Source organism: Anguilla rostrata, chromosome 8, assembly GCF_018555375.3.
Source record: "Anguilla rostrata isolate EN2019 chromosome 8, ASM1855537v3, whole genome shotgun sequence".
Lineage (NCBI taxonomy): Eukaryota > Metazoa > Chordata > Actinopteri > Anguilliformes > Anguillidae > Anguilla > Anguilla rostrata.
This window is the reverse complement of record NC_057940.1, coordinates 47,339,161-47,356,586: the sequence shown is the minus strand read 5'-3', so window position 1 is coordinate 47,356,586 and position 17,426 is coordinate 47,339,161. Positions and strand designations below refer to the sequence as shown.

Below are 17,426 nucleotides of genomic sequence, written 5' to 3'. Positions count from 1 at the left end.
GTTGGGGGAGGGGTGATGTTCTATTAGATCACAGGGGGGGGTGTGATGTTCTATTAGATCACAGTTGGGGGGAGAGTGATGTTCTAGTAGATCACAGTGGGGGGGAGGTGATGTCCTATTAGATCACAGTTGGGGGGAGGGGTTGATGTTCTATTAGATCACAGTGGGGGGTGTGATGTTCTATTAGATCACAGTGGGGGGGTGATGTTCTATTAGATCACAGTGGGGGGGTGATGTTGTATTAGATCACAGTGGGGGAGAGTTGATGTTCTATTAGATCACAGTGGGGGGGTGATGTTCTATTAGATCACAGTGGGGGGAGGTGATGTTCTATTAGATCACAGTGGGGGAGGTGATGTTGTATTAGATCACAGTGGGGGAGAGTTGATGTTCTATTAGATCAGAGTGGGGGGGGTGATGTTGTATTAGATCACAGTGGGGGAGAGTTGATGTTCTATTAGATCACAGTGGGGGGGTGATGTTCTATTAGATCACAGTGGGGGGAGGTGATGTTCTATTAGATCACAGTTGGGGAGGGGTTGATGTTCTATTAGATCACAGTGGGGGGGTGTGATGTTCTATTAGATCACAGTTGGGGGGAGGGTGATGTTCTATTAGATCACAGTGGGGGGAGGTGATGTTCTATTAGATCACAGTTGGGGGAGGGGTTGATGTTCTATTAGATCACAGTGGGGGGTGTGATGTTCTATTAGATCACAGTGGGGGGTGATGTTCTATTAGATCACAGTGGGGGGGTGATGTTGTATTAGATCACAGTGGGGGAGAGTTGATGTTCTATTAGATCACAGTGGGGGGGGGGGGGGTGGGGATGTAGTATTAGATCACAGTCTTTTTTTTTACTTTTGACAATTCATTTGGTCTTTGCAAATGGAAATGATGTGTTTATTTGCATATTGAGTGGGGAAGTGAGATCCGATCTCAAGTGGTCACTCGAAACACTTGTGGAGACGCATTCTGATGCCAGGTGTGAACTGACATCCATCTCGACTGAATCTAGACACAATCTGGATATATCAGGATACAAAATACAGTTCTGAACAGGGCCTTAGGCACTGAGTTCTGCATTCCAGAGTTTGGACAGAAGAGGAACACCCAAGACGGGATATTAAGAAGAAAAAATTAAGAAAGCGATAATAAAAATAAAACACAAACACCACAGAGAAGGAAGGAAAATGTACTTCAGTCCAGTCCCCCTGTTTTATTTTGGCTTGAGACAGAAGAGCTGCCGGTTCGCCCAAGTGCGTATTTATGGGAAGCACGTGTTTCAGTCCGAGGATTTTTAAAAAAACTTAATTTGTTTATTTCATTGTCCTTTGGTCTGACTCGTATATATATACAAAGCATATATATACAAATAAATACAAAGCTATGCAGACTTAGCACTAAACAAGCCAACAAAAGCAAGAACAATCCCCCGTAAAACAAAAGAATTATATGGATTTAAATATAGGTATAATTTCTGCCAGTTGGCGGCGCTTGACGCATAGTTAAAGTAGAAGTAATTTGCAGAGCGGGGGATTTGACCAGTTCTGTGTGTCGTCGGGATCTCAACTCCGTATTAAATTTGTACTATAGGAATCTAAGAATTGCCATCAACACGATCAATCCCATCTGCGTACATCCTTTTTCCTCCGCGCTGAAATATACCTGAACTCATTTTGTGGGCCCCGTTTTGAGAAATGTGTACAAGCAAAATAAAAATTCAACTAATAAAACTCCTTGAAACTCACCCAGCCCATAGAAAAAGAAACGAACGGGACCAGTTTATAAAAATTGATTTTACTTGCAGTATGAAGTACCTGTGGTCATTAGCCTCCACATTGATAATGCTTAAAATGCCACAAGTCCCATATTTCAGAAGCAGATCACATGTCCATAACGCCAAATTTATTTTGCCATAACGTGACAATTTATTTTAGGTGCCGCCGCGGAACAAGCAGCTCGGAAAGCGCGTCACCTGAAAGGACGAGGCTCGTTCCACCATCTGTTCCAGCCCAGCTGAGAAATCTACACGGCCCTATACACACGCCCACTTCTCTCCGACTGCGACATTGGCCTCACATTATTTTACATACTGGCCGTGTGTTGTTTTACTGCGCTGGCTATACAGTTTATGTAGCGAAGCAACTAGCTTGCTGTCGTTGAAGCTAGCTTGCTGTGTTCACTTGTAGCCTACAACCACATTAAGATGCGAGCGACGTACAGTTGCTACACAGTTTACATTTCTCTACAAGCGTCATGGACACAGTTTTAAGTGTCTTTTTTGTCCTTGACAGACACCTGCTTTAAGTTTGTTTAAGTAATTAAATGCGATCTAGTTTTATGGATTCCATTGTCTCCTGTCTCATAGAGCTCTTAATCGCGAACTTCACAAAACCCAAATTTTTGCTAAACAAAAAATGAAAACACAGGAGTTTTCCCAGGGTATCACGCTTTCTGTGCAAGGCCTGCAAACCCCGAAGCTACCACCGTTTTGGAGGAAGACGTTTTGGGTTAAAGCGTCATGTTGGGTTCTTTTCTACCCATTTTGTACACGTTCATACGCAGAAATAACCTCACTTTTGATAGGCCAAAACCATCTTGTCTTCATGCAGTAACCTACGTTTTTGTTACTGTATTTTAGGGGACCTGGGTCCCGGAAAAGGGTAAATAGTTAATTTTACAACGATGGTTTATCATTTAGGCCTATGCTTTATGTGGCTTGCACGTGCTTGCACATTTGATAAAGTTAGTATGCAGTAGGCTATTCCCTGCCGTGCTGATTTTTATAAACGCTTGAAATGTCTAATTTAATATTTCTTTTATTTTAAAGGTATTATTTCAATTGATCCACCATATGTGCCTTCCAAGAAACTTGTTTTATGCAAAATATATACATTTTACATGTTTTTATTCTTTAATAAATATTTTTAATATACGTGCCTGGTCATTCTTTTCACCGCATACACTAATTTTGATACCAAGATTCAGCCGTGGTACACGAACGATCAATAACTATCAAATATGGCTGTTGCTCTTCTCTGAATCAAGCTGTAGTGTTACTGGTGTCGCACCTAAAATGGACAAGTAGCTCACGGGATTTTGTAATGCTATCCAGTTGTGAGAAAAAATCAAGCTGGAGCAGATACTGAAACAGTTTAATTGTTCTCCTATAAATCACTTCTTTGTTCTTTTCATGTTGGTTCAAATACCTTGGACGATGTGCATCGGGGTTCGGCATGGGTTGTTTTCCATCTGCAGAAATTTTAAAAAGGCGCAGGTGCCAAGTTCAGAGCCGGAAATATGAGGTCTTTGTCTCACGCATTGGGGTCAAGTAGAGAAAGAACAGAGCGTTGGAAAAAGCAGGTCCACTGGGGTCACGTGTGTCAAATGTCCAACTTTCTATTTCTGTATGATCTGTTCCCACGACGGTTTCACAGAACGCGCGATGCATAATGGGAAATTATTTAAACAATCCCGATTGAGGGAAGCCTTGCGAGAGTGTATTTGAAGTGGAAAAAGTTTTCCCAACAGGGCTAAGCACAAAAGATACGTTTTCATCCAAACAAATGTGGTAAAAATAGATTTAAGTCCTCAATAAATAAATAAATAAATAAATAAATAAAATCCAATAGTGAGTGTATGCTCGTGAGCAGGATTCGGGCCAAAGCCATTTAAAGGGGAACATTTAAAACAAGACCAGGTTAAAACCTAGTACATGGCTGGATTTAACACACATGAGGGTGTAACTTCATAACTCGGCCGACCAATGGTGTAACTTCATCACTCAGTCAGTCAGTCAGTCACTCACTCACAGACATTCACGTTTGTAGGGCTGTTGCGGTCCAGCCAAAAAAAGAGGGTTCAAGTAGTTTATGGAAAGTTACACAGCAAAGTATCACGAGAAGGGTCACATGTCTTGGGTCAGAAAGAAATGTTCTACAGGGAGAATTTGACAGGATGCAGTGGGAAGTTGGATCCATGCAGCGAGGAGAAATGTCTGGAGGTTATGAAGGGTGTGGAACCTCAAAGAACATTCCTTCAAATGAACTTGAATAGAAAACACAAATGTTTGTTGTTAATGTAACTAACTGTGTTAGTCCAAGAGAAATCAAAAATGTATGTTATCAGAATAAAATATTCCAAGAGAGCTGATTTTACAGTGGCCACTGTAAAAGTAATGTCAGAAAGGTTGAAACGCAGTTAAGAAATTATAGTATGAACCTGTGCAACATTTCTCTGATCAGGCTTTAGAATTAAACACTTCAGGGAACCATGGCAACAAGCATTCTATGCACCTGTAATCCAGATCATATGGCAGAGGGCTGACTTTTGAGGGCACAGCAACTGTTAGCAAGCGACAGTAATACAACGCAAAATAGTGAAAACAGTTGCTAACCACCCAGTACTGTGGGGAAACACAGGAAGCCAGATGGCATCATGGGTATTTTTTATTTTTTTGAGAATGGGTCGAACGTTTACATTAATTAAAATGTCACTTCAGAGCAGCGGACAAATGGGAATTTCTTATTTGGGAACACTGTGGGATTCTGGGAAAAATGAGGCATGAGCCAAATACACCCTCATCCCCCTCTTCCCAGAGGGTTGTGGGAAATTTTGCAAACAACAGGAGGTGTGAGCAACCACAGTCCCTCTGATGGCTTACAGCTTCCTGGTCTCCCATCTTGGGACTACTCCACCCCCCACCATACAACCCCCCACCCTGCCACCCACTGTTGGATCAGTGTGAAACTGTAGAACTGTGAAACATGGGGTGGGGGTGGGGGGAGGGCTTACACTGGTCACCCCCTGCTCCCCAGCCTGGAACCTGTGACTCATCATGTCCCCATTTCATCTCCCCCCTCCACCCAAAATGCAGAGGCAGCAAGTCCAGAGTGGCAAAGATGAAAGGTGGTTGCCATGGCAATCTAAGCACTCCCCCCCCCCCCAACTTCCCAAGCCCAGAATTTCTGGAAATAATGCCAGGAGGAGCCCAGCTGACACTAAGTGTTCTCACAATGTTACAGGAATGTTTTGTCAGTGTTATAACCCTGCCCCCACTGCATGGCAGCGACGTTGTCAGAATGTTTTTGTGTCGGCTGGGGGAATGCCACTGTCACTGCTACCACAACGTAACAGCCACATGCTACGGAAATAGAGCAGCAGCAAGCCTGACTCCAGAGCAGAGCTGTCAGGAGCTTGGGCTGGCAAAGATAATATTTTGTCAGTGTGTTTTGGGACTGCATGTGGTGGAGAATGTGCTTGTTATTTCCAGTTGTGTAGCACTATGCATCACTGTGTTCTCTGACTGCTGGAAATAGTGCTCAAACAAGGCTCTTTTACCACACCAGGCATGCAATGGCGTACATGGACACAAAGCAGAAAATGTTGACAATGTGTGGAACATCTTTTTTACCGGCACCAGGAAATAAACTCTTGGTTTTTGCTCCTTATGTTTTTCTGTGACCTTGGGTGTATTTTCACATTTACATGAAATTTTCACGTTTTCTCATGTTTACATGTTTATAAAAGCATGTTTACGGGGAGAAAGGCAGATAAACATGCCGAATTATTGCAGAAAACAGCACAGATCAGTTTATTGGCAGTGGTCATGTTTGAGGTACACAGCAGGGTCACACAGCAGATATGCTCAGATTTACTCAATCGGAAAAAAAACACACCCTGACCAGAACAAACGCACAAAACAGAGCACGCAATCAGAACAATGCGTTTAGACTGAGGCCAGTCTCCAGGTGAAACTATGCACTATTTGCTTGTGGTGATGCCCCTCTTTACCCAATGCATGCTGGGGTAGGCACCAGCACCCCCCACGACCCTGCTCAGGATTAGCGGGAATAGATAATGAATGGATGGTTGGATTAAGTGTAATGAAGTGGAATGTAATGCGTTGAGGGGAAAAGGTTGCTTTTTCTTTTTGGCCTTCAGGACCACGGACAGCAGCGGCAGCCTCACCCAGGGCCCGCTCTACTGGAACTGATTAATGATGGATGTAAAGGGGTGGAGATGGACCATGGTCGGCACGCACAAACGTCACATTTCTCACACACCTGTCGGAGGTAAAGACTTCCTCAGAAGAAGTTGCCTGTCTGAGGGGGGAGATAGGAGAAGTTCCCGGGCTCCCTCTCTCTCTCTTTCTGTGTTTTTTTTGCGCTTGTTCGTTGGGCTGCTAGTCTTTTGCATGCTCGTACATTTTTACGGTGGCCCTGGTACTGCCGTAAGAAGCACCTACCGTTATGTTATGTAAGATGATGCCTCGGCCATGACACTGGTGACTTAACATGCCTAAACCTTTTCGGTGTAATGCTACAGGGACATTAAAAATAGTGCTGAAATGGAAGCCTTGCGTTCATATGGAGGCCTGGTGGGCCTGTTTCCATACAGGCAGTCTGCTGTTGAAAAGGCCAGGGCTGTTCTAATCTTGTGCACTTTTGGCCTTTGAAGGGTAGGTTTTCTTTTTGTAATTTTCTTTATTTTCAAAACATGTGTTCCAGAACTCTGTTGCTTTCAATCAGCAGAAGTGATTGTGACATCAGCATTAGAAGGTTCAGTTGAGGACATTCTAATCTCATGTTTGTGACCTTACAGTTTAAAGGGTTTAATAATGTAATGCTGATGGAATGGTGAGGTAACATCCCCCCACAGGGCACAACATAACTTTCTTCTTTTTTTTACATAAAACATTTTCTGTGCACTGCGGCTTCAAGTTACCTATTCTTCTTTTGAACTTGTGCTTTATGTTAAAACTCATGTCAGATGTTTTTTTCTTCTTCTCTTCTTATGTGGGTTTGTGAGTAAAAAGGAAATAATTCTTATGGGGGCATTTTGTTACATTCATGAGTTCCCCGTAACTTACCATGGCTTGCATCATGGTGAGGCAGTGCGTTCATTGTGTTCATGGGTGTGGCTGTAAAAAAACAGTGAAATAGTGTGTGTTAATTAAACGAACAAATTTATCCAAATGACAATAGTATAGCCTATTTAACTATTAAAGTTGCTTTAACACGGAACGTTTTCCTGTGTATGAAACACCATAACCCCCCCCCCCCCCCCCCCCCCCAAAAAAACAGTCATTTAACGAGTAAAGGTTCCAAGGCAAATTCAAATTCTCCTAAACTACAGTTTATACAGAGCTGCAAAAACGCATGTCGTGAAGATGTCGAAATAAAAAGCCCGCGTCAGACTGACGGATCCAGAGTTCAAAGCGCCCTTCGCATATTCGCGCACCTTTTAATGGATGCTGTTTCCGGAAGATCAAGATAAACGCGAAATGTCACGCGGCTCCCGCAACCTCGTCGGCACCTTTCATTTTTCAAGTTCGCAATATTCATGGCCCGCCCCGCGCTTGCCGCGCGCCGAGACTCGCACGCCAGCTATCAGGTCAGCGGGAGCGGTCGGAGACAACGCTACGAGGCATTTAAAAACAAACAAACCCAAAAGGTCAGGAACGAAAATATTCTGGAAGAGCTTTCTTGTGATGCGACCCAAAGATAAATGGATATTTTTTCAGAGGGATATTTATCAAGTGTCCTCTGATGTGGATCGGTCGGGTCGCTCGCGTCTCCGCCTGTTATTATAGCCACGCTGCCCTATTTTTGTGACCTTTCTTTATGATCTATGCGGAGACTTCATACTTTATATACTTTGGTTAACTGTCTGTGATACAGTAAATTAAATGCAGTTCCATGCGGTTTTGATGTAGGTCTGAGAACCGAGGGGGTTCTGCTAGTCTAACAGCAGTAATTCAAATCAGTTAAAAACTAAGACCTGGGAAGACGTGGTGCTGTTTAACATAACCCTGCAATCTGCATGTAACAGGATCGGCCTCTCAGTCTCTTGAATTCTCAGGGGATGATTGAACTGGCATTAAATGTCACTATAAATGCATGGAATTTCATTAAATGTGTATCTGTGTATGATATTGGAAAGGGAATGGAGGACTCTCCAGGAAAAGACTGTGTAAATGAAGGGGTGAACACGCTAGTAAATTACACCCTGTCCCTGCTTCTGCTTTTGACTCCGCGTCTCCATCATTTTGTTAAATACCAAGTACATGATCTTCAAGCTAACAAGCGCACACAACCTCATTTTAAGCTTCTTAATGGGGTTTGTATGGTAACATTACAATAAAAATACATTGACCCGGACCAGCCTTTCATTCAAGCATAAAGAAAAATTAAGACAAATTGCACTGAGGCCTGGGTGAAGTATTGAACAAACCCAGCTAAAGATACAATCAGACTAATTAAACCAATGGGGAATTAGCGGAAGGGGAACCAATAAGCTCATCTAATGTATTGGAGCTCTGGTCATGATATGCATGGTTTAGAAATGCACACTGTACACTTTATATGTAATTGTTATGTATATTATTATTATTATTATTATTGTTATTATTATTATTATTCTTTTTATTATTATTATTATTATTAGTAGTAGTAGTAGTAGTAGCAGTAGTAGTAGTGTAGTGTAGTACTTAACCTGCATTGCTTCAGTATATGTCCAGCTGTATAAATTGATGGAATGTAAATGCTATGTAACAGTTGTGTAAGTCGCTCTGGATAAGAGCATCTGCTAAATGCTTGTAATGTAATTATGATTATTATGATTATTATGATTATTATGATTATTATTGGTTCTGTAATAATGTCTACCCGTGGCCCCCGCTCTCCCCGTGTGGCGGTTAAATACACTGCTTGGCCATGACACACACGGCGAAACGCATTTCGAAAGTTTCCAGCGCCTCCGAGCGGGACAGGTTCCCAAGGTTACTTCCTGAGGGAGGGGCCGGGGTCCTGAAAAATGACCTGTCACTCCCGCGGACATGAAGCGCGGCTTCCTCGGCCCGGAATGACGCAGCCACTTCCTGCGCCGAACCGAGGCGAAACGTGCAAGGACGCGGCGTTATGTTCACTGCCCGTACCGAGAGCATGGACGTGCGTCGAAACAGCTTTGCGCACAAGCGCTACAGAAACAAGCTTATTACAAAATACGTACTCTTAAAATCCTTTCTCACAATGTTTTTTAAAAGAAGAACCATTGATTCATGACAACGATAACAAACTTGTTTTCTAAAACTTGTCCTTTCTTGAGACAAAGCTGCAGTTTCATTCATGGAAATGCCAACTGAATCAGAAGCCAAACTGTTGGCTGGTGTTCCTTACACTTCCTCTTCAACTGAAACTTCATGAAACTTTTTTGTTGGGTGAGGACAGACTGAGTCACACATGGGAGCTGAGTGACTCGGGAGCCAGGCCATTCAGAGACTAATTAAGGATGTCTGATTCTACAGCTCGGCAGAACAGACAATTTAGCCAACCCACTGGTACACATTCATTACATTACATTACATGCATTTAGCTGAAGCTCTTATCCAGAGCGACTTACACATCTTTTTACATAGCATTTACATAGCATCCATTTATACAGCTGGATATATACTGAAGCGATGCAGGTTAAGTACCTTGCTCAAGGGTACAACGCAGTGTCCTGTCCAAGAATCAAACCTGTGAACTTTAGGTTACAAGACCAGCACCCTACCCATCATTACAGCAGGGTCGTGTGCCCGCTGTACATCACCAACCAGGAAACAGCTTCCTACTGAGGACCTTCCTGAAGACTGGAGATCCATGAGACAACTGCATAAGGCAGTGTTCCTGGACATCTACCATCCTGTAGGTGAACTTCACAAATATAACCCAAATTTCCTGTTTAGCACTGTGGATAAATTAATTAAAAGACAATAATCAGAATTAGCATCAGAAAACGTATCTCTTTGATCATAGCAGCAATGATTTTATTAACTTTTTCACTCAGAAGCTTGAGGCTGTTAGAGATCAGATCTCCAAATTGTCTCCTCCTTCATTCATTACTCTTGCCAGTATAATTAAACAGCCCAGTGCTTGGCTACAACAGGATGATGTACAAACCATGGCAATGAACTACACCCATTAACATGGATGACCTATCTAAACTAGTTATGTCCTCAAAACCAACTACTTGTCTGCTTGAAACAATTAGGCTAACAAGTAGGCCAACACATGCTAGAAGTCAGTAACACATTCATAGTATGGGTGGCACGGAGGTGCAGTAGGTAGCAATGGAAATAAGCCTTTGGGCTTTATTGTGTTTTCATCCTTTTATTATTATTATTATTATTAATTACATTTATATATACACTTATAAATCAAATGCTCTATATGCTTTCATGTCGAAGTGCTCACCTCACCCACCACCAATGTGTAGCACCCACCTGGGTGATGCACGGCAGCCATTTTGCACCAGAACGCTCACCACACAGTAGCGAAGGTGGAGAGGGAGAGAACATTTATTTAGCCAATGAAATCTGGGGATGATTTTCAGTGGCAAGTTTGTGAGAGCCAGATCTGGGATTTGGCCAGGATACCGGGAACCCCCTACTCTTTGCGATAAGTGTCATGGGATCTTTAATGACCACAGAGAGTCAGGACCTCGGTTTAACGTCTCATCTGAAAGACGACATCTCCTACAGTACTGTGTCCCCGTCACTGCACTGGGGCATTGGGGTTTATTTGTACCAGAGGGAAGATTGCCCCCTGCTGGCCCACCAACACCACTTCCAGCAGCAACTCAGTATTCCCTGGTACTAACCAAGCCCACACCTGCTTAGCTTCAGCCATTTGGCAGGAGCAGAGTGCATGGAGGTATGGCTGCTGGCATTTTGACAATTTCTGTATCTGGGGCATCTCTGGCTAGAGGGGCCACTTGTATTTTAATGATCAATAAAGAATTTCAATCAATCAATCAAGAAGGTCTTGGGTTTGAATCTGGCCTGGGCCTTTCTGTGTGGGGTTTGCATGTTCTCCCTGTGTCTGCGTGGGTTTCCTCTGGGTACTCTGGTTTCCTCCCATGGTCCAAAGACATGCAAGTAGACTAACTGACTCTAAATTGCCCATAGGTATGAGTGTGTGGGTGAATGGCATGTGAGCCCTGCTATGGATTGGCAACTTGTCCAGGGTCTGTTCCTGCCTCTCGCCTAATGTACGCTGGGATCGGCTCCAGCACCCCCTGCAACCGCGAGCAGGATAAGTGGGTATAGATAATGGATGGACGTTTGGACAAGGTTTCTAGCTGTTGAATGAGGTGTGCTTTGTTAGGGTTGGAGTGAAAACCAACAGGACAGTAGATCTCCTGGAACAGGGTTGGTCGCAACTGGCATAAGGACACATACTTGCTTTCTCCCATCAGAAAATGACTGACATCAAGGGACTGACCTCAGAATGGCAGAGACTGATCTCTACGATGGAAGGAATGAGCTCAGAGCAGTAGAGACTGATCTGAGAACAGTGTGAGGCCAGTCTCAAAGTAGTTGAGCGATGGAGACTGATCTGAAAACAGTGTGAGGCGAGTCTCAAAGCAGCTGAGCAATGGAGACTGATCTGAAAACACTGTGAGGCGAGTCTCAAAGTAGTTGAGCAATGGAGACTGATCTGAGAACAGTGTGAGGCGGATCTCTAAACAGGCAAGACTTGAGCCTGGGTTCCGAGGTCTGAACTCAGAACACTGCAGACGGTGGCGTCACGGCTGAGGACACCACTTGCCTTGGATCGACCTGAAAGCAATTAGTCTGATTTACCTGAGACAGGACCCATCTCATACATCACGCTCCCTATTTTCTACAGGGGAAACGAGTCAATAGCAGGGCTTTAGCCACCGTCTGTTAAACCTGCTCATTAAACTACCATCTGACAGAGCAGTGAGCAATTACGCAGCAGGTAAAGACTCATTATAACAACAAACTGCTGCGTGTTTAACTGCCCTTCGCCTCTCCACTGGTTTCCCTCTGTCACATTTCAAGGCCCAGTTTACGCGGCTATAAAATGTCTGATGAAGACTGCATGCTTACTACCTAAGAACACAATCGTTTGGACCCAGATGCTTACACTGTCATGGTTCTGTGTTTCCGTCTGTCCTTGCCTTGCCATCTGGCGGCACTTCTGTTTTGTGTCCAGCTCCCCCTGTTTAATTGTATCATTGCTTTCAATTATCCTATTACTGTTTTTGGGTTGTCTCGTTTTCCCTTCCCTCTCTGTGGCCTGATTGTTCATGGTGCCCTCCTGTGTCTCGTCAGTGTCTGGTCTATTTAAGTTCCCTTCTTCCTTGACTCAGGTGCTGGATCCTTGGTTGTGTTTGGTCGCGTCTGCTTCTGCCTATATTTCTGCCCTGCCTGTTTCCTCCAGAGAGTAGCTCCCCGTGTGTTTCTGCCCATGTTCCATGTTTACATGCTTTTGGATTCTTGGAGTTTTTTTGTTTTCCGTGTTTTGAAGTTTTCCTTTGTTTTTTGAGAGTTGCCCTGCGAGGCCTTTTGTTCCCTGCTTTTGTTCCTGTGTTAAGTAAAGTCTTTTGTTCATACCATTTGGAGTTTTGAGTTTTTCCCCCTCACTCTGCGTTTGGGTCCTAACCCCCCAGTATCCTGACATACACTCTACAAAAGTGAACCGAGAGACGAGAAGCCACATGTGCATGTAGTCCTACCCTGTACATCAGTGCAAGACTACATACACAACCAGTACCATAAGTGACCATATATGATATAAGTGATTTAAGTGGCATGACTGATCATAAGTGATATGTGACATAAGTGACATAAATCACCATAAGCAATATAAGTGATGTAAGTGATCTAAGTGACATAACAGCTATAAGTGACCATAAGTGGCATAAGAGATAGAAGTGACATAAGTGACGTAAATCATATAAGTGACCATAACTGACATAAGTAACCATAAGAGAGTGATGCAAGTCATGCCTTTTTTCTATAGCGGCATATAAATATGAACCCACCTGCAGAGTGGAAAAGCATGCAGGTGGGTGCAAATTTTGCTCCAGCCCAGTGCAGAAACACCTTGATTCGTCTCATCAAGAGGTCTTGACTGAATACCTCGATTAGTTCGTTAGCTGAATGTCACAGCACTGGGCAAGAACGCGACTCCTGTGAAAAACTTCAAGCTCAGAAAAATCTGCTTTCATAACTATAATCGGGTCTAACGTGCTATCATGTCAATTCGTACACATTTTCCCCTCCCACGTCTTCGATTGCTTCTGTGTATAATTGCATGTTTACATTTACATGTAGCTATTCAGCACACAAGTTTATGCAGAGTAGGCTTGTATGTTTTATGCTAGTATGTTGTGTGCTAGTGTGCCTAGTTTACCAAAACAACAAAGTGTTGGCTTCTACACCACCTTTTTTTAATCTTTTATTTGTTTATTCGAGTCCCACTCAGATATAAATCTCTTTTTCAGTGCAGCCCTGGCTGAGATGTAATGACATGAACAGGGGTTGGCACTGTAGTGTAGTGGTTAGGGAACTGGGCTTATAATCCAAAGGTTGCAGGTTTGTATCCCAGGTGAGACACTACCATTGTACCCTAGAGCAAGATACTTAACCTGAATTGATTCAGTCATATAATCGGATGCTATGAAAGAGTAGGACTGTAGGACTGACTAAACACCTGGAGTCAATAACAGTGTGTTTAGCTGGTAGACCACAAAACTGCATTACAACAGGAAAAACTAATCCTCATTTCACAGATTTGGACCGCTGGTTTTTCAGTGCCCTGATCAGGCTAAACTCACAGTGACTTCTCTGCAGTCACAGGGGTATATAAGCTAAACAAAACAACCACAAAGCGTCTGGATGATTTTAAAAGTCACAAATCTTCTTTGGTAACGCTGGAAAAATCTTACAGGTCATCTTGCAAAATGCGGGACATCCTCGGAGCAGGCCGAGGGACACTTGATTGAGCCCCGGGCTCTCTCAGGAATGCCTGAAGGTCTTCGTTACGCCCCCGTCCCCCTCTATCGACAGCGCGGAGTCCCGGGATTCCGCAGCCAGTCAATAGACTTAATTTGAGCGGAACCGCCTTTAATTCTCAGCGCGTGGAGAATTTACAGGAAAATGGGCAGACAGCATCGTGCCCCCCGCCCTCCTCCTTGAGGACACCGGGGTCTTAAAAAGCCAGCGCTCGGAGGGAGATTGTTCTGGGCATCTGGGAATATTTCCCTGAGATGAAAGGGTTCTCCCGAGACTGGCATTATAGCCAGAATGATTGCTCTTAGTGTCCCCAAGGCGGCATTTGTTCTGAAAGTGATCTCTTAAATGCGCGTGCTGGCTCCTCAACTTTACAACTGTAGGTTGTTTCTTTGAAACCGTAAGAACCCCAAACATCAAAGAGCCCTTGTTTATTTGTTTAAAATAATGCTAATTTGAACTCTCTTGGATCAATAATGAAAGGGCCTGTCAATTTTCATTTAAAACCTCACAAGAAGTCCAGTAGTATCACTGTAAACATAAAGCAGGTGCAGCTGATTACTTGAGCGTGCGGATTTGGATAGCTGTTATAGTTGTAATGCAGTTGTGCGGTCGAGAGGTTTAAGTACAGTGCAATTGACCCTGCCAGTGTGCTGCGGAGGGTCTGAATTCTGTGTGCATGTCTATTTCAGCTTCACTAGGGAGGGGATAAGTAGAGTTATTTGCCTTGCTTAGGGGTGAAACAGCACCGTCCTGTCTGGGAATCACACCCAAAAGCTCTGAAGTACAATTCTAGCTCCATAAATGCATTGAGACAACTAATGCCTCCCGTACATTAAAAAAATGTTGGATAACTGAAGTTAGATACCCTCTCACATTTAATGATGGTATTTTCTAAAGACCTTTCAGTGCTCTGATCAGGCTAAACACGCAATGAATTCTCCGCAATGGTGAGAAAAAAATCACAGAAAAGAATTGTGTAGCGTAAGGTAGGCACAAGTGTGTTTTTTGGCAGGTTGTCACAGATAAATAATTCATCATTCAGAAAATGAACATAAACATAAGCATTTGTGGTGTGTGTGATACGTGTGCAGTTAACCCTTTGAAAAGTATGTTTTTGAAACCTTTTCTCAAAATTTTAAGTCAGTGTTCGAGAACTCCACTGCTTAAAATTGCCAGTAGTGATTGTAACATCAGCATAAGAATGTTCAGTTAAGAACACCTTAAAGGGTTAATTGGACAGAAAAGGAATCAGTCATATGACCCAATGAGCCATTAAAACAAGGCGACGCCCTAAGAGCAGAACTGAGAGATTTAAGCCGGCACGCTGAGTGCAGTCAGAGCCATTTGCTCCTACATTCTCCTGGTCGCAGAGCACTGGTATCAGAGTGCTCCGGTGCAGAGGAGACCACCGATGGCGGGAAGCCAATCCTCCGGCCTGCCAGTGTGCCGCACGGCACCCGGGCTCCTCCCTGCTCGCGCAAAATGAGACAGAAAACGGAATCACTCCAGCGCCTCTGAGTGTTAATTGAACACTTCTTTTTTAGAGCCTCGCGTTATGGACGAGGGCCCCATTACGGCTCCGCGCCTGTCCGGTTTCCACCATTGCACCTCTGGGGCTGAACCGAATCAGGAAACTGCCGTCGTTACAAATTATATATCAGCTCTCCCAACCGACTGATTAACAAGGCGGACAGCTATAATGAAAATGTCAGCAGTCTCGTTGCTGCATGTCAAGACATCAAGAGACTTACCGGGGCCCATTTTCACTTCACAGGTTACCCACGATCCGCGCAGGTGAACCCGTAGAATAAAAGTTCTCTCTGGTGAACACCATTTCTGATTGTGTGCGTGCTCGTGTGTGTGTGCATGTGTGTGTGTATGCACTGTATGCTCCCTGATTTCAAACAAGTGCTGATTCCATCAGCAGCTTTTGTCAACCCGTTCCATCACAAAGCCTGACGCTGCAAAAAGGCCTTCTGACCGCAGAGTCGTTCGCCATTGTTGGCTTATCATCGCCATAAAATGAGCTTCTATCCAGGTCAAAAATGATTATCCTTTTTGAATTTTGCTGCAGTGACAGCTTTCAAAGTCAGTAAAAGATTAGCTGGGGCTGACGCATGAAAACACTGGATATCTATTAACGAAACGTGAAAAGGGCATTGTGGAACATTATTATGGCACCTACAGCTTCACAAAGCCAGTGGATTCAGACCTCCTGACTCTCGCGTGAATATCGTTCCTTGGGTCAAGGAGAGTGACTGTCCCAGTAAGGTTTCCGTAAACCTTCCGTAAACAGATCATTCCCTTCCCACGGAGTCCCAACAAGACCAACAAAATAGTATGTCTTAAAACACAGGTAAACTCAGTTAAGTACATACAATTCCTTGATCTGCATAGAATGTAGGAATCTCCTCATTCCTTATGAGGATTCCCGTAAAGATCCAGCTGTGTCTTTTCCATCTTTTTCCATATTCCCAGAAAGGACCGTGTTCCTAATTCCATTGCGTAGTAGTACAGACCATGACATACACAACATTGGGAGTCTTGTATGTGTACACAGGCAGGATGAACAGGGACGGACAATCAACCCATTAAAGGTATATGATCACAAATATGTTATTATTAGAATGCTCTTAACCGAACATTCTAAAGCTGATGTAACAACCGCTACTGGTGACTGAGAGCAATGGCGTTCCACAACACTAAGAAAAATAAGCAGACAGGCAAAGACAATCACAGCCATTCCAAGAAATAGACTGAAACTCGTGAATTATGGGGCAAACAATGGGTTTTTGTTTTTTACATGTTTGAACTACATTTCCAGAGCTGACTAAATGTAAAATGAAAATGGTCTGCATAACCGCCTTGCACGCCTGTTCAAATGTGACTCCAGTGGACTAAATGCACAGGAGGCTTGTATAGGGGCGCTTGTATACAAATTGCCAAAGGTTGTGGGCAGTTTAATTTGGCAATATCATTTGGTCAGAAAGCCGACAATGTCTTCTATCCTCTAAATCTGGCTAATGACAAATGCCCATACACAAACCTAGTATTTGTTGTTAACCCGAATACAAGGCCAGCTATCAGAAGAGTCCATACATGAACTAAACAAGTCAAGTTCAATGGTGTTTCTTTGCTGCAAGTTGCCTAATAAGTCAGCCCCCGTGAAGACTGAACCATAATCTTTGGATGGACTGTGTAGGTCCCCCTCGTGCCGCCAAAACAGCTCTGACCCATTAAGGCATGGACTCTACCTCTGAAGGTGTCCTCTGGTATATTTGGATTTCTGTATATATTTGTATATATACAGAAATCATTACATTATTTGTTTTTATTACATTAAAAATTTGAAATGGATTACATTATTGTGAGTTATTGCACTATTAGTAGTTCATTACATTTTTAGTAGTTGCTACAGGGCTATAAAAAGCTAAGATATTGTTAAAGGGCGAATTATTTCCACATGATTTTAAAAACTCTCGACGGGTCAGAGCTGTTTTGGCGGCACGAGGGGGACCTACCCAATATTAGGCAGGTGGTTTTAATGTTGTGGCTGATCGGTATATATATATATATATATATATATATATATATATACCTTCATTGATTGACA

General features: G+C 43.4%; 1 long non-coding RNA gene across 1 annotated transcript in view; it reads right to left on the bottom strand.

The window, feature by feature from the left end:
• LOC135261830 (uncharacterized) overlaps positions 1-17,426 on the bottom strand; it is a 58,275-nt gene that overhangs the window by 37,608 nt on the left and 3,241 nt on the right. The window contains exon 2 of the long non-coding RNA XR_010332044.1: positions 6,875-6,925. This is a non-coding gene — a long non-coding RNA (uncharacterized LOC135261830). The remainder of the gene's footprint in view (positions 1-6,874; positions 6,926-17,426) is intronic.